Genomic DNA, 11,591 nt, shown 5'->3' with positions numbered 1-11,591 from the left:
TAGTCCTCGTCATGACCTCCCATCCACCCCCACCCCTCCCTGTTTCTCAGGGCTCTGAGCAGCCACCACCAAAGCGTCGCCAGACTGAGAGGCCCAAAGCAGTGCCCCCCCCCCCCCCCCGTGCTCATCCAAGATTTCAGATATCAACTGTGTCGTTCCAACACTGATCAATGATCATCCGCTGGTTTCATCAGTCGTTATCCACGTCGGCGGAAATTACATCAAGCTTGAGCAGTCAGAACGGCTGTGGTCCATTCTCTCCCAGATACGGCGACATCAAATACAGCCGGGTCGTCCACCTCCACATTTGGTTGAAAGGTTACTGCTGCCTTATGAAGATCCCATATATTGACAACTTTACCACGTTTTGGAACCCTAGGGATCTTTCGCTAAGGACTGCTTCCATCCTTGGAGCTTATCTCAAAGAAAAATACCAATGCCCTTGTCTGGCAGCACTTTGGTTTTCATTGAGATGAATAAGAAGAGCCAACGAACCTTGATGAGCCGGTTTGCAACATTTACGTCAAGAAGGTTCCCTGCTAAGGATTGAAATAGATCAAATTTAAACGTGCACCCCTGAAAAACCCACCCGCTATCCTTTGTGAGACGAGGCCCAAATCCAGCCTCCAAGCCCACAAGCTCAGCTGCGGGCCCATTGAGCAGTAAACTGCAGCCTAGTATGATGGGTGCCTTCGCAAAATCCTTGAAGAGGAGAATCCATAAGAGGGACAGTGTGCAATGGAAGACATGCACTGGTGCAATCAACAATTATGGTAAATGGTAAATGGACTGCACTTATATAGCGCTTTTCTACCTTAGCGGCACTCAAAGCGCTTTACAATGGCCTCTCATTCACCCATGCACACACACATTCACATTCTTCCTTCCACCCACTGATGGATACAGGGATTTTGTCAACAGGAAAGGCTGGCCCTCCATTGTCCTTCAAGCAGTCGTGGATGACACATACTGGGAACTTATTGGTGCTTGCTGCTGTGCAATAAAAATAAACGTCTTAATAACCCAGAGATCCCGTGGGATCTTATTCTAGATAGGCATAGGCCTACACAAGCCCATTGACCTGGTTACATAGTCACAAAACCAGAATAAAATCAGATTAAGAGTATACAGGACCAAATAAATCGAATTATTGAGCAGAAAACTAGGTGTGTTAATTGGGTTTTAATAAATCTGATTATGATCGTAATTCGATTAAGATAACCAGACTAAGGTGTTTACATTACAGTTGGAATAATCAGGGTATTGCCTTAATCAGGTTATAATCATATTCGTATGCATGTAAACTCGGTCAATGTCATGTTTTACATTTGTATTAGACATTTATATATGTCTGTATATGACAAGGTAAATACAGAAGGTATTAATCACCCTAAAATTCCCAGTTAATTCACATGGAATTAATTTTGAATATTCCCGGAATTTTGCAACCAGACTGACAAGCCAGGCTTTGTCCAGTTTACCTCCAGTGGGGTAGATACTGACAGCAGCCACACCTGTCCTGGTCTGCCAGCTCCTGTTACTGCTTTTCAGTTTATATGAAAAAGGATATCAATCAACTACAAATGTAAATATGCCAGATTTTGCCTCAAGGCTCATTTTCATATGTGGTCCCGGGCCAAGAGTTTATAAAAACACATCCTAAAATGACAGAAAAAAAGACTACAGTACCTGCCATTCTCAGCACAACTACAGCTCCACCTGTCACATCCTGCCCCGCTCCCTAGAGACAGACTGTTCATCCTGTCCTGTGTGTCTCTCCTTCTGTGCCCTCTGTTGGTCTCTCTGTGTTTATGTCTGTGATTGGCTCTCTGCCCAGATTAGGTTCACCTGTTCCTATTCATGATTAAACTCACCTGCACCTCCTTTTCCTCGTTAGCCTTCCTTATAGAGCAGCTCAGATCCTTCCATATAGAGCAGCTCAGATCCTTCCTTATAGAGCAGCTCAGATCCTTCCATATAGAGCAGCTCAGATCCTTCCATATAGAGCAGCTCAGATCCTTCCATATAGAGCAGCTCAGATCCTTCCTTATAGAGCAGCTCAGATCATTCCTTATAGAGCAGCTCAGATCCTTCCATATAGAGCAGCTCAGATCCTTCCTTATAGAGCAGCTCAGATCCTTCCTTATAGAGCAGCTCAGATCCTTCCTTATAGAGCAGCTCAGATCATTCCTTATAGAGCAGCTCAGATCCTTCCTTATAGAGCAGCTCAGATCCTTCCTTATAGAGCAGCTCAGATCATTCCTTATAGAGCAGCTCAGATCCTTCCTTATAGAGCAGCTCAGATCCTTCCATATAGAGCAGCTCAGATCCTTCCTTATAGAGCAGCTCAGATCCTTCCTTATAGAGCAGCTCAGATCCTTCCGTCCCCTGGCGGTTCATTAGGGGCCGGGAAGCTCAGCCGTTCAGCTGCCGGACCCTCGTCATTGACATGTTTCGTCTTCCTAGGAGATCTGCCTTCCCATGCATGAAAAATCACCAAACCTTGCGAAAAGGTCCAGTCCTGCCAAAAGTCCTCAACTGACATTGTGGGACTATAGTCCTTATGGTGGCGCCACACCACCACAAGTTTAAAACTTTGAAAATGCATAACAAATAAACTGTGCTATCACTTTGCAACCACCACCAAAATGTAGGCCCTAGGGAGCAGACAGGTTCATAAGCTTCCAGCTGGCAGGAATTATGAAGTCCATCACTCTGTTTTTCTCATAAGCTGTAAAACTAATAAAACCTGTCTTCAATCAATCAATCAAAGCTTTATTTGTATAGCGCATTTCATACCCAGAGGCAACACAATGCGCTTTATAGAGAACAAGGGAGGTGGGCATACGACCCACCTCTACATATTCCAGAGGGAAGCAAAAAAACAGTATCACCCGGGGGCCAGATAAGTGGGCTGTAAAAATTCTTCCCTGACCCCTCTCAACAAGGCGATCGAGCAAGCTCCTGGAGTATGTTTGTCTACCGGCTAAGAACATTTATAAAGCAATAAATTACATTAAATTACATTTTCAGAGTAAGAGATGCTAAAAACATCATAGGACAGACATGGCAAACACTGGTGTATGTCTGTGTGTGCGTGAGTGTGCCTGGGCCCAGATAGAGGCAGGGGTTGGGGTAGGGAGGGGATAGGAAAAGGATACGGACCCGGGTTAGGGTGAGGGGAAGGGGATCTGAGCCCAGGACTGGTGTATGTCTGTGTGTGTGTGAGTGTGCCTGGGTCCAGGTAGAGGCAGGGGTCGGGGGTAGGGTGGGGGTAGGAAAAGGATACAGACCCGGGTTAGGTCTTCTCACATTTTTTGGTCAATTGACACCACATTTGCTACACTGCATCTCAGGCACAAACTCTGACTCAATAAATCTCAAATGTTCATGAAATAGGTAAACTCTTTCAGAATGTTATCTCAAAAAGTGACATTTTGACAGTAGCAGGTACATTAGGTAGTCAGAATATATAATTGTTTTTGTCATGTGTGTGTTCTCTGTGGATGTTCAACTCTGAGGATTATACTTTCTGTTTTACTGTCAGGGGAAGCCATGGTGGTGACAGCCACACATGAGAATAAAATACAAGCTGTAAAATGATTTGGAGGCCAATATCTCCAGTTAGCTACATAACTAGCGTTATGTTCTGCAAGAGAATAGCATAAAATGCACAGCCTGAATGATGTCCTCCTGTAAGGAGATGCATCCCACAAAGCCCAGGGCCTGAGACAAAGGGCCCCTGACAACACCTCCTGAGACAGTCCCAGAGGGGCTGCCTCGTCACAGCCTTTATGGCAACAGACTATCACATTCACTTATATAACATCTACGTATATACTGTATACTCAAATAGACAATGACAGGTACAGTATTTTGAAACTGTATGACATGTTACATAACATATTTGTGGTCATAATTCAGACAATGGCAACGTCAACGTGTTCAGTTCTCACAAACACCTAGTGGGCGGTGAGACTAAGAGGACTCGAACCCTGACTGGATTATGTCTCTGCTGAATAAATACATTAAAAATAAAGAAAAGAACAGATAAACAAGAGAGTATGTGTAAGAGAGGGATGAGAGAAGAGAATGAGAGAGGGAGAAGGGACCTGCTTTAACAATCTGCCTTTTGCTGTATACATGTATCTCACCAAAACAAAGACGTTAACATCACCTGGATCATCAAAGGAAGATGGTGAGTAACTTCAGGGCAGAACTTTGTTCCTTATTTTTGCAGGGAAGTGTTAAGGAAATGTAAAAGTAAATGATTGTCTTTATGTTTTGCAGACACGATATCTGAGTTCCATTGGCGGCAAAGATCTGCCAGATGTGGTCCGGCGGGTGCTGTCAGCCATTGCCATACACAGAGTGTGGTGTGTCTACAGCGTCCATGGGAAGAGGGGGAAGAAGCCTCTGAAGAATATGACCCTCTACAATGTCATATTACGTAAGGGATTGTTCATATTTTCGCAAAATAATACATTTTCTTTGCTTCATGCCATGTGCATTGAAACCATTCCCTTTTTGGTTAAAAGGTGCAGTTATGGCCTGTAAGCCAAGCACCACTGTGACGGAGGTGTCTGCCCAGCTGCAGGAGATGCTGAAACATGCCCCTGCTCGATTCAAAAAGGTATGTGATGTCAGGCAGTTAATTTTCTCGTATCCAGTGACATGGCACGCTTCCAATCAACGTATGCGACTTGCTTTTACAGCCATTTCATTATGTCCTTAGGCATCTGCTCCAGCCCAGCTGACCTCCCCAGCCCAGCCCCTGACCGCAGCTCCAGCCCTGACCACAGTGGAGTATTCAGATGAGGATGACCTCTTCTGCCCAGACCCTCGATTCAGATGTGGGTGACCCCCAGCCCGTCTCCCTAAACCTGCCTTTCCAGCCTGCCAGGATGGATGCCTTTTTTGTAAATAGTTTTTGTAAATTTTAACCTTTTTTTTGTGGGATACAACGGTCTGTTCCCGGTCTGCCTGCCACAGAATGCGCACCGTTTCATTTTTGTTTTTAGAACTTTTGCAATTGTCAGATAATGGGTTGCTAGCCAGAGCTTGTACATGCTTTTTTTTGCTTTTCTGGCTATGCGTAATGTGACAGACCGTAAACCTCATCCTTGTAAATTTGTATACTTTTAATGTACTTTGTGTAATAAAATGTTCTAAACTGTTAATGGTGTTCAGTCTTATATTGGTTTGTATCATAATGCTTGCTGCTATATCCCCATATAGCATTAATTCGTTTTTTGTACTACCACTGATTGTGTGTAGTGTAGTGTGAAGAGGAGCACATGCAGCCCGTTTCATTCGTGACAGTGGTTGGCAAACAATTACCAAAAAAGACTGCAAATTGCTACTAAAATGCTTAACAACTAGAAGCAACATTTGGACATCAAGTTTGGGACCAATATGAGTGAAAAAGAACCAAGATTCACCAGAGCAAAAGACAAGAAAGAGACAGAAAAGATGGGCTCTAATCCTGACATGGCTGCTTTGATGCATGAGCTGAAACGGATCAATGACAAAATAGACGGTATGAGTTCAACCTTTGAGAAACAACTAAACAGTAAAGTGGACAGTTTGGAAAGGTCTCTTGTAAAAATTATCTCCGCAAATAGAGATGAGCTCAAGGCAGAGATTGAAAGTAAAGCCAAAGACATACAAAATAACTTAGACTTGGAGATTGGGCACCTGGCGGCGAGAATGGAGAATATGGAAATCAAAATAACCAACGCAAACCAAAACCCACCTACAAGATTCGATCCAGAGGTGTCCATAATTATATCTGGCCTACCATTTCAAGAGGGAGAGGATGTGACGGAGAGATCAAGGGTTCTTCTAGAGGAGGGGATCCAGTGCAACCCGATGCCAGTACTGGTAGCTGCGGAGCGGATGAAGCCAAGAGGCCGAGGTCCTGGAGTGATCAAGCTGGAACTACGCTCTGTACAAGACAAAGTGTCTGTCCTACGGCAGAAACAAAGGCTAAGGAGCATTGAAGGATTCAGCCAGGTCTACCTACGATCAGCAAAGTCCCACGCAGAGCATCTTATTGAGCTGAACTTCAGAACCCTTCTGCGAGAGATGCCGAATGGGAAGAACTTCTACATCACCGGGAGTGGGAGAGTGATGGAGCGGCCTGGAGAGCAGGGGTCACAGGCCAGCAGGGATCAGCCGGGCTCAAGCAAGACCTGAGACTCACCTGCCCAGCCAGTAAGTGCTGACCATCTAACTCTTACCCAGTGGAATGTTAATGGATGGACAGCTCTGAACTGTGAGTTAAGACAATTGATGATACTTTCACTGAATCCTGATATTATCTGCCTGAATGAGACACATCTAACGGGACAGCATATAATTGAACTAGACGGTTTCACTTGGTTTGGACATAACCGGAAAACGCATGTAAGAGCACCCAAAGGATCTGGTGGAGTTGGGATTTTGGTCAACAATAAGATACTTGAGTCCTATAAAGTTTGTGTGACTGACAAATCAGTTGATGGTATAATGGGGCTGAGATTTGAGCACCAAGCTTCAGAATATTGTTTTGTTATTTTCTCCTGTTATTTATCTCCAGAGAGCTCCAGATGGGGGCGTGATTCCCATTCTTTTTTTAGCCATCTGTTGGCTCAAATGTATACTGTTTCTGAGGTTGATGCAATTTACATTTGTGGGGATTTAAATAGCCGAGTTGCTGGTGGGGAAGACTATATTATGGATGTGGATAATGTCACTCCTAGGTCCAACCTAGACACTGTGTCAAATAAGCATGGGGAAACTTTATTGGAATTCCTGAAAGATTCAAAATGCTGTATTGTAAATGGAAGAATATCCCCTGAAAATGATAATTTTACATCAATCTCCACAAAAGGGAAGGCAGTTGTTGATTACATTATTACCCCTCATGACTGCCTACACACATGTACTGAGTTCAATGTCCTTACTCCAAATGAGTTGGTGGAAAGTGTGGGAGTTGACTGCATCTCACTAGTTGGGGATCGCTGTAGGATACCTGACCACTCTGTCTTGAGTCTGTCATTTCAGGCTGGAATTCAATCCTGTCAGAACATTAATGATAGGCCTACATGCACATCTGATCATTATAGCAAACGAAGATCCAGAAAATTACCTGAGAATTTCCTTTCATCCAGTTTATGTTGTAATGCTCTATTGGAGCTTATTGATCAACTTGAAATATAACAAAAAACTCAAACGGGTATTGACTCATGGTATAAATTATTTTGTGATATGTTATATAAGGAATTAGATTATAATGTTAAGGTGAAACCTATAAATGCCATCAGAAAAAAGGAAAATCTCAAAAAGGATAAACCATTTTGGAATGAGGAACTGGACACATTGTGGTCACAGATGAGGTTGTCTGAGAAAAGATTTCTAAAATGTAGGCCTAAGGGAAATAAAGAGTTGAAGAAAGATCTAAGAAATGAGTTTAAAGCTTGTCAATATAAATTTGACAAAAGATTACGGTCGATAAAACGTAGATTTAGCCGGGGGCTGGCTTTAGAATTGGAGCAACTTCAGACCAGTAACCCACAGCGGTTCTGGAGTGAGATAAACAAGCTGGGCCAGAAACGGGTTAAGCAAATTCCCATGGAAGTTGTACTGGAAAATGGAGAATGTTACAATCAAACTGACATTGTGTTAGGGAAATGGGAAAATGACTTTTCACTTTTATTTTCAGGCATTAACAGTCCTTCTATGTTTGATGATAGGTTTTTGAAAGAGACAATTTCCAGTAAAATGGCCCTGGAGGAGGAAATGCAGAGGGATTCATACTCCCCTAACCAGTATTTGAATGCCCGTCTTACCCTAGAGGAGGTTAGAACTGTTATTCAGCGTGCTAAACTTAAGAAAGCAACAGGATTTGATGATTTGTCTAATGAAGTTCTGAAGTCACCTAAACTGTTTCAAATTTTATATAAACTCTTCCATACCTGTTTTGAGAATGGTATTGTTCCCTCTGAATGGTACAAATCTATAATCAAGCCCATCTCCAAATCTACCAAACTTGACCCCAAAATCCCACTGAACTACAGAGGGATTAGTCTCATTAGCACTGTTTGTAAATTGTATTCCTGCATTCTAAATAATAGGCTCACCCACTACTTGGAACTGTCTGCTCAGCTTGTAGATGAACAGAATGGCTTTAGGAAAGCCAGGGCCTGTATAGACCATATTTACACTGTCTCTACAGTGGTCCGGGCTAGAATCCAAGAGAGAAAACCAACTTTTGCATGTTTTATTGACTTTCAGAAGGCATTTGATTGGGTGAATAGAGACCTCCTTGCTTTTAAACTAATTCAAATGGGAATTGATGGGAAATTCTATGCTGCCATTAAAGCGCTCTATCAGGCTCCAGTAGCCTGTGTACAGGTTAATGATCTTAGGACCGGCTGGTTCCCAACCCCTTATGGTGTAAAGCAGGGAGACATTCTCTCACCTACCCTATTTGCCTTATATGTCAATGATTTAGCTTTACAGATAAGACATGCTAAACTTGGGGTAAAAGTGGAAGATATATTCTTGAGCGTCCTATTATACGCGGACGATATAGTTCTTCTGGCTGAAACAGAAGATGACCTCCAGAACATGTTGAATATTGTTCAGTTATGGTGTACTAAATGGAGACTAGCAATAAATCAAGAGAAGACCCAGATTGTTCATTTCAGAAAGAAAGGTGTGCAGAGAAGTGTACACCATTTTTGTTTTGGTTCATCCCCACTGTCCTATGCTGGGCTTTATAAATATCTTGGTTTTACATTTGATGAGCATATGGATTTTGAATTTGGCATTAAATCACTTGCAGAGTCAGCAGGCAGAGCCTTAGGATCAGTGCTGAACAAAGTGAAAGTCTGTAAGGACCTAGGCTTCTATGCATATTCTCAATTGTATCAATCTTGTGTGTGTCCAGTGATGGACTATGCAGCTGGGGTATGGGGATCCAAAGTGCATACTTATTGTAACAATATTCAGAATAGAGGGATTCGGTGCTTTCTTGGTGTGCACAAACTGACTCCAAACTTGGCCATCTGTGGGGATATGGGTTGGGAACCTTGTGTAGTTAGACAGAAAGGTGATATGGTACGTTTATGGAACAGACTAATTAGAATGCCTGAGGACAGGTTAACAAAAAAAGTGTTCAACTGGGACCTCAATCACAACTACCCGTGGGCTAGGGAAATGTTGTCTATTTTTTATCAAAGTGATTTTCACTATGTTTTCAGAAACAAACTACCATGTGATGTTTCTCAATTTAAAAATAAAATGTTTCTGATCCATAAGGAGAAATGGGCAGCCGATATTTGGCTCAAACCTAAACTCCGCACATATGCTCTTATTAAAGAAAACTATAGTTCTGAACCATATGTTTATTTGAATCTCACAAGAGCTAAACGGTCAGTTTGTGCACAACTGAGATCTGGGACCCTCCCTCTAGCAATAGAAACAGGCAGATTCAATGGAGTTCCAGAAGAAGACCGGTTGTGCTTATTATGTGATCTTGGTGAAATAGAAAGTGAAATCCATTTTATGTTTTATTGTCCTTTGTATGATGATCTGAGACAGGTATTGTTTGAAAAAATGTTCTGTGCTCATCCTGAAGCATTTTGGCTACAAGACGAATTTAGACTTGAATTATTCTTTAAAAAGGGAGTTTTTGTTGTTTCTCAATTCATTTGCAAAGCATGGGAGAGAAGACAAAATGCATTATTTGTGTAATGTCTGTGTTGTCTGGCTGTATGTTGAAATTGTCAATCTATTTGTTTTTGTTTTTCTTTATGGTCGTGTCTCATAAGCCCATATGGGCTGGGCACCAAAAGTGGTGTGTGACACGGAAATAAAATAATCAATCAAAAATCAATCAATCAAAAAATGTACTGGTAAATGCTCAATATAGCCAGTGGTACTGCAAATGCTAAATATAGCCAGTGGTACTGCAAATGCTAAATATAGCCATTGGTCAGTAAGTGACCATATTTGCACCGTGCGAAAAAGACGTGCAGACCAAGTCATATAAATACCTGTAAATCTAGTGTCAGCCAAGTCAGTTTATTACGGAAGTTCCTGCCCACGTTTTTTGCACGCTGCCGCACCATATGTGCGAAAAAGACGTGCAGACCAAGTCATATAAATACCTGTAAATCTAGTGTGAGCCAAGTGAGTTTATAACGGAGGTTCCTGCCCACGTGATCACGTGCGTTCTTTGCACGCGGCCGCAACTTCTGAATGACGTGTCGTTCTAACGTAGCGTCTACTAATCGGCAGATCTCGCGTTTCCGTAAATGGCCGCGTAATTTCCGCACGCGGCGCAGATGAATCGTCACCTATAGCGGCCGTATGTAGAACGTTTGCGCAACCTGCGTGTGTTAGTAGGGAATTTGTCGGCGTTTGCAATAGATTTGATTAGAATAAAGAAAAGGTAGGCAATGTTTATCTTTATAGGCCTAATTGTGAATCATTAGTGCTGAACATATTGCGTGCGTGCTTGTGTATTAGGCTTGGAGTTGTTTCTCACTCGCACTCGCGCCTGTCCTAGAAAGTGTCTCACACTGTTGGGCTATCACAGTCCGCCAAGTTTGTTTCGCTGTCGAGCTGTCAAAAGCTGACAGGAAAAAATAATAATTAATTGCTTATGATTTACGATAACTTATAGCTGGCAAGCATTGCTTCTTTCCAATGCGTTGTTTGCATTGTTCTGATCGCATATGGGAGCAGTGTTGATTCTCAAGTTATAACTAAGGTGTGTGTCAGAAATGCTTCGGTGACAGATAGACTATTATACAAATATAGAACCGTAACTTGAGCGCAGTAAACAGTAGGCTAACATACACTGGTGTATGTCTGTGTGTGCGTGAGTGTGCCTGGGCCCAGATAGAGGCAGGGGTTGGGGTAGGGAGGGGATAGGAAAAGGATACGGACCCGGGTTAGGGTGAGGGGAAGGGGATCTGAGCCCAGGACTGGTGTATGTCTGTGTGTGTGTGAGTGTGCCTGGGTCCAGGTAGAGGCAGGGGTCGGGGGTAGGGTGGGGGTGGGAAAAGGATACAGACCCGGGTTAGGTCTTCTCACATTTTTTGGTCAATTGACACCACATTTGCTACACTGCATCTCAGGCACAAACTCTGACTCAATAAATCTCAAATGTTCATGAAATAGGTAAACTCTTTCAGAATGTTATCTCAAAAAGTGACATTTTGACAGTAGCAGGTACATTAGGTAGTCAGAATATATAATTGTTTTTGTCATGTGTGTGTTCTCTGTGGATGTTCAACTCTGAGGATTATACTTTCTGTTTTACTGTCAGGGGAAGCCATGGTGGTGACAGCCACACATGAGAATAAAATACAAGCTGTAAAATGATTTGGAGGCCAATATCTCCAGTTAGCTACATAACTAGCGTTATGTTCTGCAAGAGAATAGCATAAAATGCACAGCCTGAATGATGTCCTCCTGTAAGGAGATGCATCCCACAAAGCCCAGGGCCTGAGACAAAGGGCCCCTGACAACACCTCCTGAGACAGTCCCAGAGGGGCTGCCTCGTCACAGCCTTTATGGCAACAGACTATCACATT

Source organism: Borostomias antarcticus (assembly GCF_949987555.1).
Source record: "Borostomias antarcticus genome assembly, chromosome: 22".
Classification (NCBI taxonomy): Eukaryota; Metazoa; Chordata; class Actinopteri; order Stomiiformes; family Stomiidae; genus Borostomias; species Borostomias antarcticus.
This window is presented reverse-complemented; position numbering follows the sequence as displayed.